We start from the raw sequence: 17,994 nt of genomic DNA on the forward strand, positions 1-17,994 counted from the left end.
AAACGTTACTTTCCTCTCCTGATTAAACGTTATTTTCTCCCATGTTGTTAGAGGAGGAAGCTAACGTTTTTCAAGGGAGGAAACTAACGGATCCGGAAACTAACGGCCTCCATTGCGCTACACTCATAGTTACATTGCTTTTAGTGCACAATTCACAGCGTGTACATAACGTTATTCAGGCCTAACCAGTTTAAGTCACTCACTAATAGGCTAGTTACTGTAGTACAATCAGACCTATGTAACACCGAGTAGAGTGATACAATATCGTTCTAGAGAATGTTACGTACCGATCGAGTTCTTGCTGGTTCTGTGACTTTCTCTCTTATGTATCCTTGCTACAAAGCAGGTTTTATTTTCACGGATCGAGGATTTTTCTTGGGTTTTTAGGGCATCGTATGCAATGAGATATGCCGTATACTTTCCAAACGTACGTACGTTGAAATGCCTAAACAATTTTCGCGGTCTGCTAAATATTCATACACATAGCTATTAAGTATTATTACAACCAATCCTCAGTGAATATCACACACACTTCAAATTAATAATGTAGTATGCTACCGGTACCCGTTGATTACAAAGTACCGTACCCCTAGGAATATCAAAGTTGATACCGAAGCCCCGCCCCTAGTGGTTCTTAATGAGTTTATATTGAATATTCATACGCGTATGAATATACTTTTTTGGAAAATAACATGATCGTATTTGTTTTGATGTACATCGTACGTTTGTAGTACATGATCGTATATGTTTAGAACATGATCGTACAAAATTAGATCATCATCAGTAACATCATCATATGTGGTCCTTATGGCGTTCCATAGTAATGCGCTGCACGGCTAGTATCGGCTGCTCTGTCGACTGATGTGATCATGTTTTGCCAAAGTACAATAATCGGCAAACGTAGCGACATACTTCAATTGAAATTATTCGTTGGACTTTTTTCTGCTTATATTATGATGAAAAAAGGCCAGGCATGTACGGTAGAATAGCTCTCTTTTCGTGTTTCGATTAGCTCTGGCTGGTTTTCTTACGTATGCATGCGAGTAGTAGTATAGAGGGCCCCGAATCGCACCGGTGCAATCCCAATTTTGGATGTATCTTGATTGCCATAATAGATGTACCCCTAAGGTGGAACCTGGGCAATCCCAACTTGTGATGTACCCCCGGAAAGATGTAGCCATTATGATGGCACCCGTACAATCCCAACTTGTGATGTACCCCCGGAAAGATGTAGCCATTATAATGGCACCCGTACAATCCCAACTTGTGATGTACCCCCGCAGTTGAGATTTTCTGTCACTGAGATGTAGCCATCAATGATCACACCCGTGCAATCCGACTTTGTAACGGACCCAAATTCCCGATAACTGAGATGTAGCCACCAATGATCTCACCCGTGCAATCCTACTATGTAACGTACCCAGGTTCCCTGTAACTGACATGTAGCCACCAAAGATCGCCCCACAGTCCTAGGTCATTCCCGACCATGATTGGATTTACGATGATATCTATTGATATCCCACCAGTACGGTACCTATATGAGGTCGGATGATAGTATTTTAAGCAGTTTTATTTGAAATCATATTCTTCATAGTTTTCAGCAATGAGACAGGGAACTAATTCGTAATTCGAGAGGTAAATTAGTATAGGCCCACAGTTTTGGTATATTAATAGAATATTATATTTGGATATCCGAATCGTTTAAGACTTGTTCAATATATAACAATATATATTCGTGGAGTGAATGAATGTGAAATTCTTTGTCTGCTATAACTCAGTCAACGCGTGTGAGGATTTCAACGTTTTAAGAACGAGCAACATTTTCCCATTATATTTCATATTATTGGAAAACCGATTAACGTAAAATGCCTTCCTGTTGAACAAAGCCTGCGTGAAATTTCCACGTACATAATGGTCACCTGAGTACCGGTAACGAATAAAGAAAAACAACCAGTATGTATCTGTATGTTTAATGGAACTCGATAACATGGATAACGAATAAGCCTTCGCTCATTAAGAAAATAATAATTATGACTGGTATGTAGATGTCTAATTGTAATACCCTTTGTGCTCATGATCACGAGACCAGCGTATTTTTAGTATCCTGGACACGCCTTATGTATAACAAAGACGTCGTTAGTTAATGAACTGAGTCGATCTTTCTTCATTGTCCATCAAGATGATTTGTTTAAGCTAAAGATAAAGTAAAACAAGTATACCTGCAAGTTGCTCAGAAGTTCCGTCCGTCCGTCCGTATAGCTGTTTAAAAATTAGCCGTAATTTTGTTGAAACTTCATTCGACCACTTCATTGTCGAGCCGAAAACTATCGAAGACCTGAATAACAAGCGGACTATGGAGAATTTATCAGAACACGAAGAATCCCTTATGGTAGCTGCCTTGGAGAGAGTAGAGCGGGTAGAGAGAGCCCGTATCCAACGTGAGGAATTTTTGAAAAGATGGTGAGTTTGAAATTTCATTATAACATTATTCCCGGTTTAATTTATACTCACAATAACGAATAACCTTATTTAATTGTAATAAACATTTTGAAATAGTATGAGCACAATAATACAGCAAAATAACGACCGTTCTAGATTGGTTGCACAGTGATATTTACAATTGCAAATTTCATCATCATTTGTGCATCATCGTAGATATTTAGAGAAATAACTCATTTAGGTCATCAGTTTAAGTTAACCGTCACTAGTAGGCCTACGCGATTACTTTTCTACAGGATTTAACTGTTTTATTCATTCTTTATTTTACTTAGGGCAAATCGACAATCGACGGATAAATCCGTGTCACAACTTCCGTGGGATAATACAATATGGCACCCTCTAGCGCCCCCTCTGTTGCGACCCCGGGTTTTTCCTTTGGCCTTCAAAGCCGATAAAAATAAAATTTTAGATAAATTCAGGGAAGTAAACTCAAAGGACCAAAAGACTCCTGAGAGGTTTCTCAAAGTTAACAAAAACGATATATTTACAATGATACGATCTCTACTGATTTGTACAAGGATTATTGGTACTAGAAATTTGGAATATTACAGACAGATTTGACAATATTATACGGCCGTTAAATTTTTAAAAGATTACTTAAAGAGGCCATGACACGAAAAATCCAACTCATCGAGAGTAACTTCCTCTGAATCTATGAGAATATCTATGTTCAAAACTATCCTCAACACCTTGAAAACCTCAAGGACTAATTAGTAATTAACGTTTTAATATTCGCATTCGAAAATAGATATCTGAGAATGCGATTTCACAACAAGACAATGATGACGTCATGTTAGGAACACACGTGCAAAGCCCAGGCATGTATCGGATGCGCGACGATCATACCGTTCCATATACAGTACACGCACATTTACACTGAGAGTCTGGAGAACAACCACTGTATTACGCTATATCGTTAGAAATTTCAAGTTATTTTTACAACTGTTGTAAACTATCCGAGAGAAATGCCGGTCCGTTGTGTTGTTGGGGGCTGCATAAATATCATTACCCATGCAATTAGCCTTCATCCATGGCTGAAGGACGAAAAAACACGGCGATTATGACCAAGTTAGTGCACAACACCAGCGCCGATTTCACTGGGCCTAGCCAGTATGCAGCTCCGAATGAAGCGAACACTTCACGGAAGCATACTACGATCCCTCCTTTTTGTTATGAAATAAAACAAATGGACTTTAACGGTTCGACATAAAAGAGTCATTCTTCTGTCAAGTAATCCACAAAAAACTACTCTGAAGACCAGATCGGGGAACAGGAAACCTCCAATGGGGCAAATGGCGATCCTTAGGAGGTAGCGCGCCGAGCACTAGTAGTACTATAGTATTAGCGTTACTACACTGAAGTCGCAATAGACGAAGAGATTTTACTGTATCATCTAAATTAACACCCCCTTCATTGCTCTATTGTATACTAATAAGCTATGAGGTTAGCTTCAGAAGCGATGGGTTACATCTTCTTGTGAACAAATCTCAGTGCCCCAATTTATTTCTGGAATATGCTGGATCAGTTAGTTATAGCAATAATTTCTTATTCCTATTCCAGGAAAACCATTTTTAATGTTGTGGAGGGAGTAGGGGTAATGGGGATGGGTAAAAATACTAGGTAGGTAAAAAGATTTTATTCCAAAGGGTGTTTAATTAAATCTCAAAGCGATTTATTTTAAAGTCACAGAGCCAAAAATTCACACAACATAGTTCAAGTGTTAAATCATTGAACAAAATTTATTCAATATCAGTTCTAGACAGTCATTCTGGACAATCTGAACTAACATTAACAACAATCATTGTATTATATGACATAAAAGTAAAACTGTACTTTCCATAAACATTATCATTCTTAAATTACACTAATGTAATTTGTGACATCAAAGGAGGTTAAAAGAAAACAACTTACATGAATTTTTTGGCTTTAAGCCTACAAAGCAGTTGCATGTCCATCGCTATCAATCGTTGTTGTGACAAATTAATTAGAATAATCCAGAAGCAAATACAATAAAGGGTTATTTAAACCAAGAAACACTGCACGAAGTAACTCACATGCAAAAATGTTACACAAGCACGATGACACGTACAACACTGATGGGCAATGTGAAACACAGCATCACACGCATTAAAACAATCGAAGACCATTAACAGGGTGTACTGCTGAGTTTTTGAAGAAAGACTACAAAACAAACCAACTGCTGATGAAGAAACAAAGTCTAAACATTCAAGAGTTCTGCTGCCTCCATTGGTCTTTATTATGACTTTTCTGTCAAATATCATTGGTGATATGGATATTTTGGCTTCCAGATTAAAGGTACGAATCAAACGTCTGGGAGGTAAATGCCCCTAAAAAGGTCAATGCCCGTTCCCTTATGCACATATTATATGACATCACGGTCACGCCAATACTTGTGTCCAAATGCTTCAAAACATGCCTTTTCTTTCATTGTTGATGTTGGGTGTGGAAAATAACCTTTTCATCCTGAATTAAAAGTCTTGAATTTCAATATATCAACACTGAGGGAACCCTGACGGATTGATAATCCAACACAATCGTAGTTTAGAAAAGGTGTTTCTGGAGGAATTTCTCAACCAAGGCTTCCTATACAATGAGTTTTCTCCTGGCAACTTGAATCCAGTGTAATGACCATTGGCTGGAAAATCACTTCTGATCCTTTGGACTGCACATGATGGTAGCACAACCCTGACGTGTCTTGCTAGGAACCCCAAGTATCATTGAACCTGTTGACCGTAGGCTATGTATCTGTACTGCCTGGGAAAAAATTTATGAAAGTTCAAAATGTATTAATGTTGGCCATGATGTCCACAATAACAAGCAGGCATACAATGTACAGTTATGGTTACATTTGTTGTGATTTTACACCTTCCATGTATCATGAAACATTCTTTTGTTTCAGAAAATTGATTTGCAAAACTCCAGGTCAAAGTACTAGCCAAGTAATAATGAGTATGAAATAACACATATGCCTACCTAGCATGGCTGCATAATGCAACTTACATCCCCGAGCCAAACTTTCAGTATGCAACCAACCCTACTAGTACTACACACTCTACATATGGGTTGTAAGTTACCGTAACACAACGCACAAAACGGTTTATGGTGTTCCGCGAATTCCAACAACACATGCACAAAATGGACTGGATTTTGTTTTTAAATGCTTTGTTAATAAATTCTTACCACGTTGTATGTTCCTTGCAATGGTTTCGAACGGATTTCTTCTTCGATATGTTGTGGAGCTTCAATTTCGGCTCGTTTAACAGGCTCGAACTGATACGGTTCTAACACCTCCGCTCCACCCTCAACGTTCGGTTCAATATTGGAATGATCATCGCCTACACTCTCTGCTTCGAATATGAGAAAGGGCACTCTAATTATAGCCCAATTTCACTGCCTAGTGAAGAACCATTATCACTTTGAACTTCGGTTGCCGCAATTGGTTCTGGATCCGCCATTTCACAGGAAATTTTGATTTGATATCGCACTTGTGATCGGTGTTTTGTTTAGTAACTACTAGTGGTATGTGTACTTGTCTACTGTGTACGTGAATGGTATGTTCGGAGGATCGTAAAGCAGCGACAACAAATGTGTTCAAAACGTGACGTCACATGACGTCATGCGAATCGGAAAATTTTCGAGTAAACAAAGTTTCAAACGCCGAAAAGGGTAAATTCATTCTCAATTTTCGACTTGAAAAATCAAGTTTTAAACTGGCAGATTGGTTGATACATGTTCTAGAGAACATTCTTTGATGGATCCCAAAAATATAGGACTTTGAAATTTTCGTGTCATGGCCACTTTAACTTATCTTACGCGGCGCGTGCCGGCTCTCGGTTCCTTTCGTAGCTGTTCTGACCTCCTTGCGTCACCAACAACGATGTCGGGATTCTCCCTCGTAGGCTGGTATCCCGTGACTTGGTCAGGAGCAAAACCGTTCCCCGCTGGTCCAATTCGACTCAACGTTTGTATCCCAAGGATGGCTTCCTCCTGGGTGAACTCCGAAAAACTCGGCCGAAGTCACGCCTGTCCCGGTTAAACGACGCACCAATCTTATAAACAAACAGTCCACCGGTTCCTCCGTCCGTCCCCTCGATTATTAATCTTTTATCTCAGATGAATTTCTTTTCACAATAGATCGGAAAACTCAACTCCTCATCACCGAAAATATCTCTTCTTATATATAGCCGGGTTTAATCTCCCGAAAGTTCTTTTCCAGGAATCCTGACGGAAAAACATCGAGAATCATCCATGTCTCGAAGATACGACTGATAGTTCAACGTTCATTGGTCGACGATATCCGGTCACCTGCTAAACATAACTTCCCGTATGTTCTGGAAATTTGTACTCGCTAATACCGAATAGCGCCATCATTTCTCGTAGCTTCGAGAAAAAACGCACAAGTTGTCAGTCACGACGAGTGACCTACTTATCACCCTGACCAGCATATACTGAATACACGTACTATGAACACAGTCGTTCGTGACAATCCGTCGAACACCCGTCAACAAGCAACGATTCTCCGGTTACTAAACCACCACCACCGATCGACCCAATCGTCGTCATACGACCGGCACCGATCCATCGTTCACCGCATGGTCTGGCTAAGATTACACCTCTGACTTCCCCGACTGAATATCCAAACACACCACAGAACCGCCTAACGGCAATTGAAATCAAACAGGTACGTTACGTTTCATCTTATTCTTTTCTGTAAAATATATTGAAAGTATTTTTTTTTCATTATCGAAACTGCCTACTCTGTTGAGCATCATAAGCAAACTTTTTCTTTTAACAGTGTATCAGGAACCGATATACAAACTACGCCAAGTTTCTCTAGTGTTCAACTGATTGTAGATATTTTTGATTCGTTCAATCATTTCATTATTATAACGTTCTTTTCCTTTCTCTCTTGCACAGTTCGAGTGTAAAAACAGGTGCGGAATATATTTTTCCACCACGAGAAAAATTATGCGCCACGTGAACGCCGTACATGTCCCGCACGCCCTCACATGTGAACGGTGTAAGACAAAATGTAAAACTAGATCAAATCTGAATCGGCACCGTCGCCAACGCCGGGGTTTTTGCAATGCTACGAAGGAGGAAACAAACAAGCAAACAGCCACCACCGATACGCCTCGAAAATCTGACGATGCCGACGAAGGTAGGAGAATATTGCGGTATGACGGCGAAGAGGAGGAGGAGAATGCACAGGAGGTGATTAACTTTAATATTTTTGTTTTTATGGCCCACTTTTTCGAATGTCTCTCTCCACCCACCGCCCATGGACTAATTTTTGACATACTAGGTAACTTGCACACTGTTTAATAAATTATGCAATCATTTTTCTTCCTAGCATAGCCAAGACTTAAAGAGATGGAGGGAGACGGCGATCTGCTCGCAGAGGACACAATGACGGTCCCAGATTCCGGTCGACAGGAGAGAATGGAGACGGACATGCTGGACCATATATGAGAACAACTGGACCTCTATTAGGACCCATCACAGAAGAGGACAGCGAGTACAAGATATGTATAATTTTAAATTAAGTTCATTTGACACACTTTAAATATCAAGTTTAGTCAATGCCGTACATATAGACCAAACTATTCAGTTTAAAATGAATATGTCTGCTGGTTTTGTATAGAGGGATAGCGTAACCCGTGAATTGCGTTATTTTCAGACCTCGCACAACAATCACCTGCTGTTGGAACACCCTATTGTCATAGCAAACAATAGAGACATGGATAATTTGTTAAATCAATTAAACTGTAGCGACATCGCGAAAGCATTAGCAAACCAGAAACCAGAATCTAGGTGGGTGTTAGACAACATCACTAATTTAACTATTTATATCACTAAATTAGGAATTAATCCGATTGTAGGGGCCCCCAAATAATTTACCAAACTATATTAAACATAAAAGGCATATCCTATCCATGACGACCTATCAGGCAACAGCTGAACCGTATAAAGACAATCTGTGTTTCTTCAGGTGTCTAAGCTATCACATAAAATCGGACCTCACCAACCAAAATAAAACGCCCAAATATCTTTTTGATAAATATCAAGCCGCCGTAGGAGGTAAAGCTACAGTTCGTAATTTCAAAGGGGTTTCGTTCCAAGAACTGGGTGAACTAGAAAAACAGTTCCAATGTAATATTTATGTGTATCGTTTAAGACCTACATCATCAGAAGAGAATGTAGAAAACTCGGATGGTGAGGACAATTGTGACGTACAAAACTCTGATGAAATTGTCGCTGAGTTACTTCGTCGATCCCCATGTAAATTTGCCGATACAATGTGTCTTAACTATTTTGAAGACCACTTCTCATATAAAACTAATATCAGTCAGTATTCTAGGGCATTTAATTGTGTTAGATGTCGACGAATTTTTAAAAATAGAAAACAATTACAGAGACACATACCACATTGTAATGAACATGTGACGTGTAACTTTCCCGGTGGTATTTACCAATTACCACAATCCATTTTTAGCTCATACCAGCATGCTGGTGTGAGCTATTGTTACAGTGCGGCGTCTATCACTCTATCCGTCAACAATTGCTAAAACCGCTCCCACTCGCACAGTGTTTGATGGAATTTCATGAAACTTGGACACAAAGACCATTTGGGTATAGGGCCACCAGAGATGGTCTGAAATTTGGGGTTGTTGTGACCAAATTTGATTTCCAGTTTGGTCTTTGCTCCTTCAATTGGTTTATAACGCCCTCGTTTTGAGTGAATGTAACTTAGATTTACTTCAGCCATCTTGTTCGGGCTGTTGCTGTTTTTCAGATGTTGTTTTCGGCAGCTTGGTTATGCAATTTAAAGGTTTAGGTGGGTTAATAGTTTCCTTTGTTTATTTTATTGTCTATTGACAGCTTTCGTGGGATATGGGTTTTTCTGTGAGGTTGCTAGGTTTCTTTTTGGTACATGTGACTTTGCTCTTTCTTCATAGAGATAGTAAAGACAGTGTATTCCTATACTTTATATATTAAATGCATATATTTCTTGTTGTATTCCGAGTGTAACGTTAGGACTTACTTAACATTGTTCCTTATTACTTGGTTGCAGTGCAGTTTTTATGTTTTTGTAAGATGTGTGAAGGTTTTTGTTAGAGATTGACATTGTGTATGTTGCAGTGCTTTTACTCATAATTGTATTTTGTTTTTCCAGTTTACGGTTGTTAACTACAGTACGTCAGGTTCTTACGTTTTCGGTTCTTACGTGGAGGTGGGGAAATTTTTTCGGTGAGATGTTATATTGCAATCGTTTGTGGCAGGGGTATACGTACTTTTATTGGGCTTGGGTTTATTTTAATATTCTCGTTTAGTTAACCAAGCCTGGGTGAATGTGTTTTTCAGTACTGTGGTATTCAGTGGGGAAATTGGAGGTTTATCAAGTTTGTAGTTTAGACTTGGCTAGGGTTTATATCAAAGGTGATCTATTTCAAAATGCATATTTTTCAGGGATATGTTGTTATGTCGTTTATATTATGTATATGCAGTTTCTTGGGAGTTTGGGAGTTAAAGGGGTAGTGAGTTTGGAAGTCCTCAAGAGAGGGGTAGTGTATGTCTTTTGGTTCATTTTTTACTCTCATCAGTTAATCGCTACGCTGTCAAAGTTGGCGCATTACACAACAACAGATCTCCAAATAATGCCTCCGAGTTTTCTTTTTTTGAGCTAAGGACCCAATAGGGGTCAAAGGTCACCTGTGGGCCGTAATGGGCCATTTTGTGGAAATACGCAAAATGCTTCTTCTCCTACAGATTCCATGGTACAATGTTGAGGGTTTGTCACGATAGTGCTATGGAAGCTTTACCTTTAGGGTGTTCATGAATTTGAGATCAAAGATGAACTAGGGGTCTTTTGTGGCCCGGGCCGCGGCCCTATATTTTCAAATTGCTCCTGTTCGTACAGTGTATGGCCAGTTATAATGAAACTTGGTCACAACGTTCATCGGGATGAGAGTTACCAGGGGTGTTCGGAAAATTTAGGTCAAATGTCATTTAGGGGGTCATCGGGGTCATTCTTTGTAATATTTTCAAATATCTCAATCTCAAGATTTTGATGGATCATATTCAAAGTTGAACTGATGATTGTTGGATTGTGTATGAATAAGGTGATGCCTAATAATTTTTGGTCAAAAGTTAATTAATTACAATTAATCCCCATTGTTTAAAAAAATCTCAGCCTCACCTTTTGCCAAAGCTCCTTTCATTTGTCTCCCAGTCTCTGCAGTGTTTGTTTACATTTGTGGTTAAGCTCTGCAGAGGCTGTTAGTGGATTTAAAGCAGGACAGGTAGTTGTTATTAACTGTTGAACTGTAAGCATGAGAGCCCTATAGCCAATCAACACTTGCCGATCCTTAGAAGTCTTTGAGCCTGAGGTATGTAGGCAGGCAGCCAAAATTTAGGCAAGGAGTGCTTCAGGTCTGCTCAGGTACAGGGGAGAAAGTTTAATAGGGTAGGTCAGTGGTATTCTTTGAGAGAGTGGGTAAAATAGGATTTAAAGGGGGAAAATAGGAACTATAGCCAGTGGTGTGGCCAGGATTCTGCTAACGGAGGGGGGGGGGTTATCCCTCATGGGGCCCAAAATTGGTGGAATCTGAAAAATGGCCTGAAATTTGGTGGGCCATAAAGTTTTGTGGGCCCTACATTTTTAAGCTCGAAAAGGTATGAGCTTCTGCACCATTGGTGCTCTAGTTAGAATTACATATGATATTGAAACCTATATCGATAAATCCGATATAATTCAGTCACGGGGTCCAAAACTCCACTTTGTCGGACAACATAAACTCCTTAGTATTACCGTTTGTTCGAACGTTGCTGGTTATACCACACCTCAATGTTTCGTTTCTGATGGGGATACTTGTAAACTTATGAACAACTTTCTAACATACTGCATCGAAATTAGTGGAAGTGCATTTCTAGCTGTTACTACTGGTGGCGTATTTCTTTCGGCTATAACAAAATATCGCGGCGGAGGAAGTACGGTTAAAAAATCAAAACGGGGAGGTTGGTGATAACAACCTACTTATAAATTGAAAATCATTACTTGAGTCCTTTATGAATTACTGTAGGCAAATTCCAGTGATCGGGTTTAATTCGGGTAAATATGACATTAACGTAATAAAAGGTTTATTGTACCAGAGCGTCCATGACATGCGTGATGAGGATGACTCTCAACCCGGTATTCGGCGCCTTACTAAACGCTGCAATGATTATATGTATTAAATGGTTCACGTTACTAGATATTAAGAACTACTTGGCCCCAGGTTGTAGTTACGCGCAATTTCTAGCTGCCTATAACTGTAAAGAGGAAAAGGGTTTCTTTCCATACGATTGGGTGGATGATCTCGACAAATTATCTATAACGTCGCTCCCACCCCACGAGGCTTTTTTCAATACTTTGAAGAATAGAAATATCTCTATGGGAGAATATCAATACTGTCAACAGGTTTGTGTCGAAAATAACATGAAAACATTTCAGGATTTTTTAGTATGGTACAACAATGGGCAACAATGCAAGACATGCCAACGGGATTCATACTAAGACGTAGAGCGGAAACCGGTTTTAAAAGGGAATTTGCTCATTACATGCAACGAATGGCTGTTGGGTGGTTGGAGTAGCAAGGTAAGATATGGGAGGGGGGGGGGTTGATATTCAACACAATCTTAACGGGAACGAAGTGCGTTCGGGCAGACGACAACTTCCCGTTGATGGATTTAGCCACGATGGAGTGAAACCAACAACTTTCTAGTTTCACGGTTGTTACTGGCATGGCCACCCGTGCGAGTTGAATAAGAATAAAACACATAATGAGGTTACAGATATCCCGTTTTCTGAATTGTATAACTAAACGATCGCCAAAAATCAATACTTGAAATCTTTAGGCTACAATTTCATTCCAAAATGGGAGTGTGAATGGAAACTAGAACAGAAAGAAACCCCTGAGATGAAATCATTTCTAGATGCACTAATCCCATACCCCTTAAAAGATAAATGGACAATTACGGAGGGTGAAATTATAACCTACATTCAAGCTGGCACAATATTCGGGGCAGTCGAGTGCGATATTACAGTACCCGATAGTCTCAAGTCACACTTTGCCGAAATGCCCCCCATTTTTAAGAATATAGAAGTAAGTATCGGGGATATCGGAGAGGAAATGGCTAACTTTGCTGAATCGAACGGTTTACTTAAACATCCACGCCGAACTCTTATTGGTAGCATGGGTGGTAAGAATATACTAATAGCTACCCCATCATTACGGTGGTATCTCGAGCACGGACTAGTGAGTATATTCTTAAATTGAAGGCTCCAGCGTGGCAAGACAAATCGGGGATCTACGAGGCACAGTGTGCAATACAAAGCACCAAGGGCTAGCCTAGCCCCCTAATGAAAAACTGCTTGGCTCCATTGAGTCATGAGCTTGTTTGGATTATTATTTATGAAAATTTGGGTGGCGATCTGGCAGACCATTGAAATGATTACTCATTCTTCTTTGCACTTGATGATTTGAATTGAACTGGTCCAGAACTCCACTATCTTCTATGAAATAATATTGAAAATTTAGGTTACTAAAATATCACTGTAGGCTAGGTAAAAATATTTCCTACAACATTGTGTCCTGTCAGAGGATAGCAGGTAAAACTAACAGAGTCAACTGAAAACCATAGGCCTAATTAGGCTCAGGAATCATGTTTGTCCATTATGGGGCAGGCATGAGCATCTAGTATATGAGTCACTCTACCAAGTTTTGTAAGCTGGAACAAATGGCAGCTTCTTTGCTGTAGCTTTCCTGTTCCTCCATGTTGGAACCCCCAACCCTTCCCCGGATCCCCACTTTAACAGGTTGACAATTTGTGTGATTTGTTTTGATTTAATACTACGGGTTCAGGAAGCCTTCGAGGTTCATACGAGGAACCCTGGCCGTGATGATCGTGGATGCTCCCGGGACTGCCATTTTGTGCCCCCATCTGACTGATGCCAGCGTACTACAGGAACCGACCACGTTCCCTGAACCTGGAGGAGAGGGAGGGATTAATTCATTTTTTTCCCGACGTGGCTGTTTATATCCGACCGACGAAACCAATTGTGATACCCCGAAACAATCCCCCTCCCCTGCCCCACATGTCACCTTTAACCCTGCGCTCTAAATTTTGTGGAACTGGAACACACAAAATGTGATTGGTCCATTTAGTTACCATAGCAACCAATTTTCAAACACCTAGCTTCATGATTCTGTGCACCATGTCAGTACCAGTCACATGTCCAAATATCAACTTCATCAGCCATTGCTAGCTCAAGTTACAGTTAATCCCAATTTTGACCAATCACAGGCTTTGTTTGGTTACCATGCCAACAATGGGAGAATGTACATTATTCCGCAACTGTGCAATATGTGTTACAATATGATATATAACCAGTCATAATACAATTTTACCGTACCAGAATATCAACTGTTGAATTTGGACTTCCAAATGTGTCAACCTCATCCCCTTGAACTTGAGCGCAGCCAATCCCTCCCCCCCCCCTCCCGTTGGACACTCGACGCCCTAATTACACAGCCTCGGCGCATAAAAGCACCACAACATGAGCAGGCCAAAAATAAAACCCAGAATCCCGCTCACACTTGTACAATGCCATCGAAAAATTCCCCTATCCACCTGAACGCCCATTCCCACACATACTGTATGTTGCCCATATGGCGCCCAAATTTCAGTGGTCGCAACTCTCTGTGTATAAGGCTCTGGTCTGTGTAAAGGAGATTATGTGTCAGTAGCTGGCAGGGGCGTCGTGCGAAAATAAATTTTGTGGGTGCCCGTGAGCAGGTGATGACTATCTAAGCGGAGCGTCACCACAGGTTGGCGCGTAGCGTCCAAGAAATTTTTTCGTCTGGCAGACCCCTCAGATTGCAGGAAACGGCACTTCCCGTGCCTTATGGCAGTAAGCAACACCCCTAAAATTGATACCAATTTCCGGCAATTTTTTATTTTGGGAAATATTCTTCAAGGAAGTGATCGCCATTTATTCCTCAGTTTACCAATTCCTCGTCTCCCAGAAGCGCCCAAAATTTTAGAAATCGAAACATGTTTGTGTTGGCTGATCCATTATCGCCGCCCATGCCCGTGAGGAGTGGTGACTGGGTGAAGTAAAAGCTATGCCGTTTGAAAATATGGGCAGAGAAAGCGAAAGTAGCGAAACCTAAGGTAAAACATGCGATAACGAAGTGATTATTTTCCAGGTTAGTTGTGCCTGTATTTGAAATTATTAGTAATTTTTTTTTTCTTCGAAACTACCTATCCCGAATGGCATTACTTATCCCGATATGTCGTCTTTTAGGTGTGTGGAAAATCCGCAACGACCATCAAAGAGCAATTGACTATTAGGTCTATTTTTCCATTTCGAAAACACTTTTTGATTTAAAGTATAATTCAGTTTTTATGACACCCACAAAATTGGGAGGGGGGGCTGTGCCCACCGGGCCCCAATGGGCACGACGCCACTGGTTTGGTCATGCATATGTCAGGAACATAGTGGCTGGCAGTCATGTTCGCGGTCCGGCTCTAGGTAATGTAAGGAGCCGGGATGCACCCCTGCCAACAGAGAGTGAAGAGCCATTGCAGAAAAGGAAGAAAACTCAGCAATTTGGGTTTTCCAAAGAAGCTCCTCTGTGAGACAGTTTCTTGAACTGTGGACGTCGGGAAACCTCTTTAGATTTAACAAATTGGTTGGTATAGGCCTAAGTTTTTGGTGACTATGATAATCGTAGCCTAAGCATTCATGCTGGCGTGAATGTATGTGCGCGTTTATGTTACGCCCAGCTTGTAAACACGATATCTCAAGAAGGGAAAGTCCATTTTCATATGTGGTGTGTAGAAGTACTACCCTGAGTACATGAAGCCTATTGGTTTTGGTGGAGGCAAAGGTCATTTGGGGCAACAATCAAAAAGCCTTGTAAACATAACGTTGCAAGAAGGGAACTTTGGAAAGATCGCATAGTTGGTATGTCATTTCACCACATTAACTAGTTGTTGGCGGAGGTACATGGTCGTTTGAGTTGACCAGGGGTCAAATTTGGAAAACCATGTTTTACACAATATTTTAACAAGAACAGATGTCATATTATGTCTCTTGATGTATCACATTTAGTACAAGAAGGCTGTTGTTGAGGTCAATGGATGTTGCAGGACAGCCTGTGTGCTTTTCACTGTATTACTAAGATCAAGTATTTTGTACTATATATGTCACATTCATGAAGGAAACTGCTCGTGCTACATAATCGAAAACGCAATGCAGTTCTTTATTCTGGTTAATTAAAGGAATGTTGGTGTTTTTGTGGTGCAAACAAAAAGTCCTTCCTTTCAGACAATGGTTTGTTATGTAAGTTATGGTAGGCAGTTCATAATTAAGGAACTGGTTAACTTCATCTTCAAGAAATAAGAGTTATAATAAAAATAATTTGACTGCCTTGTAGCTCTGTTTATTGTTGGCTCAGGCTTTGAAATAAGCAAAAATTGGTAACTCTTGTAATGCTCAATATTTTGGGGGATGAAAGATAATGCCATAGTTTGTTGGTGGGACTGAATGACTTAATAATAATAACCGACATGACATTTTACAGGAATTATCTCCCAATCATCAGCATTTCGGTAGAGAGGATTTCTGGATAAAGTTTCAACCAATTCAGGTATTACTATACTTCCCCTCAGCCATTTGTGTCAATGTTTGAATTGTGTTGGATATTCTTCATTTTCAGTTTTAAATACGGCGTTCTCATTGGAGTCCCCTTTTGAAATGTGGGAGGCACATCTGAAATAAAGTGTGGATGGATATATGACGCTATCAATTTTTATTATATTTTCAAGAAACAGATATCATTGAAACTCCATTTACAGCAATTTCATTTATATCTAGGTTAGAGGGTACTTTTTGTGTATGTTGAGAGGGGCTTCATGTAAATAAGTAATTTTAATAACCTGTGATTGTTCATTAGTATTAATTGTTGTTGGACATTCATGGAAGAAAAATTCTAGGCCTGCTAAGATCGATGTTTTCCCTTGGCCTTCAAAGCCGATAAAATACAATACTACATAAGATTCTGAGAAATAACTCAAGGGACCAAAAGACTACTGAGAGGGTTTCTGAAAGTTAAACAAAAATGATATACTAACAATGATACGATCTCCACTGATTGGTACAATGATTGTTGGTACTAGAGATTTGGAATCTCACAGACAGATTTTACAACATTATATGGCCGTTAAATTCTTAAAATATTACTTAACTTATCTTACGCGGCGCGTGCCGGCTCTCGGTTCCTTTCGTTACTGTGCTGACCTCCTTGCGTCACCAACAACGATGTCGGGAGTATCCCTCGTAGGCTGCTATCCCGCGACTTGGTCAGGAGCAAAACCGTTCTCCACTGGTCCAATTTGACTCGTTTGTATCCCAAGGATGGCTTCCTCCTGGGTGAATTCCGAAAGCTCTGCCGAAGTCACGCCTGTCCCGGTTAAACGACGCACCTATCTGATAAACAATCAGTCCACCGGTTCCTCCGTCCGTCCCCTCGATAATAAATCTTGCAACTCAGATGAATTACTTCCCACAATTCCCCTCCGCAGATTTACTGAGAAATTATGTTGATTCGGACTCGACTGGATAATTCAGATCGACAGAAAAATCACCGAAAATATGACTTCTTTATATTCAGCAGGGGTTTAATCTACCGAAACTTCTTTTCCAGGAAATCTGACGAAATTCATAACTTTCAGTCATGTCCCAATTTAGCTGCAAACTGACGAAATAATATCGAGAAACATCCATGTCTCGAAGATACGACCGATAGTTCAACGTTCATTGGTCGACGACATCCGGTCACCTGCTAGAAATAACTTCCCGTCACTTGAATACCGGCCTCACATATGTTCTGGAAACTTGTAATCGCTAATATCGAATAGCGCCATCATTTCTCGCCGCTTTCAGAAAGAACGCACACAGTAACGTCAGCTCCGAAAGGATTGCATAATGTTGTAATATTAGACACGGATATCAGTCACGACGAGTGACCTACTTATCACTCAGACCAGCGTATACACATAGGCCTACAGTGAATACACGTACAATGAATACAGTCGTTCAGGTGGATGTATAAATGCTGTGTGCACATCTGCGGAGAAATTCTAGCCTGGTGTGTGTTGGTGTCAATTCCTTTTTTTTTGGGGGGGGGGGCGGCAGGATTACTATCATATTGCAGTACTGTAAATTGGCATTATCATTCATAAGAGATAAGTTGGAAAAAACAACAGATTACGTATGTTGTGAAATGTTTATTGAAAAATTTACTGACTTGTGGGCATTCAGGCAAAATATTTGGAATAATCGAGCCTAATATATACTATTTTCCAGGTTTAGTGACTTCTTTGCTGTAATATTTTGAGCTTAAGTAAATCTTATTCATTTTTTGT

General features: G+C 40.1%; 2 long non-coding RNA genes across 2 annotated transcripts; one reads left to right on the forward strand and one right to left on the reverse strand.

Moving 5' to 3' along the window:
- Positions 1 to 4,219: 4,219 nt before the first annotated feature.
- On the reverse strand, positions 4,220 to 6,951 carry LOC139984728 (uncharacterized). The gene is made up of 2 exons (XR_011799159.1): positions 5,701 to 6,951; positions 4,220 to 5,274 (listed from the first exon to the last, which is right to left on the reverse strand). It is a non-coding gene; the product is annotated as an uncharacterized lncRNA (long non-coding RNA).
- A 117-nt stretch (positions 6,952 to 7,068) lies between these two features.
- On the forward strand, positions 7,069 to 11,225 carry LOC139984734 (uncharacterized). Its single transcript, XR_011799166.1, has 3 exons — positions 7,069 to 7,201; positions 7,438 to 7,734; positions 7,874 to 11,225. It is a non-coding gene; the product is annotated as an uncharacterized lncRNA (long non-coding RNA).
- Positions 11,226 to 17,994: the final 6,769 nt, after the last annotated feature.

The sequence above is a fragment of the Apostichopus japonicus genome, chromosome 17 (genome assembly GCF_037975245.1).
Source record: "Apostichopus japonicus isolate 1M-3 chromosome 17, ASM3797524v1, whole genome shotgun sequence".
NCBI lineage: Eukaryota > Metazoa > Echinodermata > Holothuroidea > Aspidochirotida > Stichopodidae > Apostichopus > Apostichopus japonicus.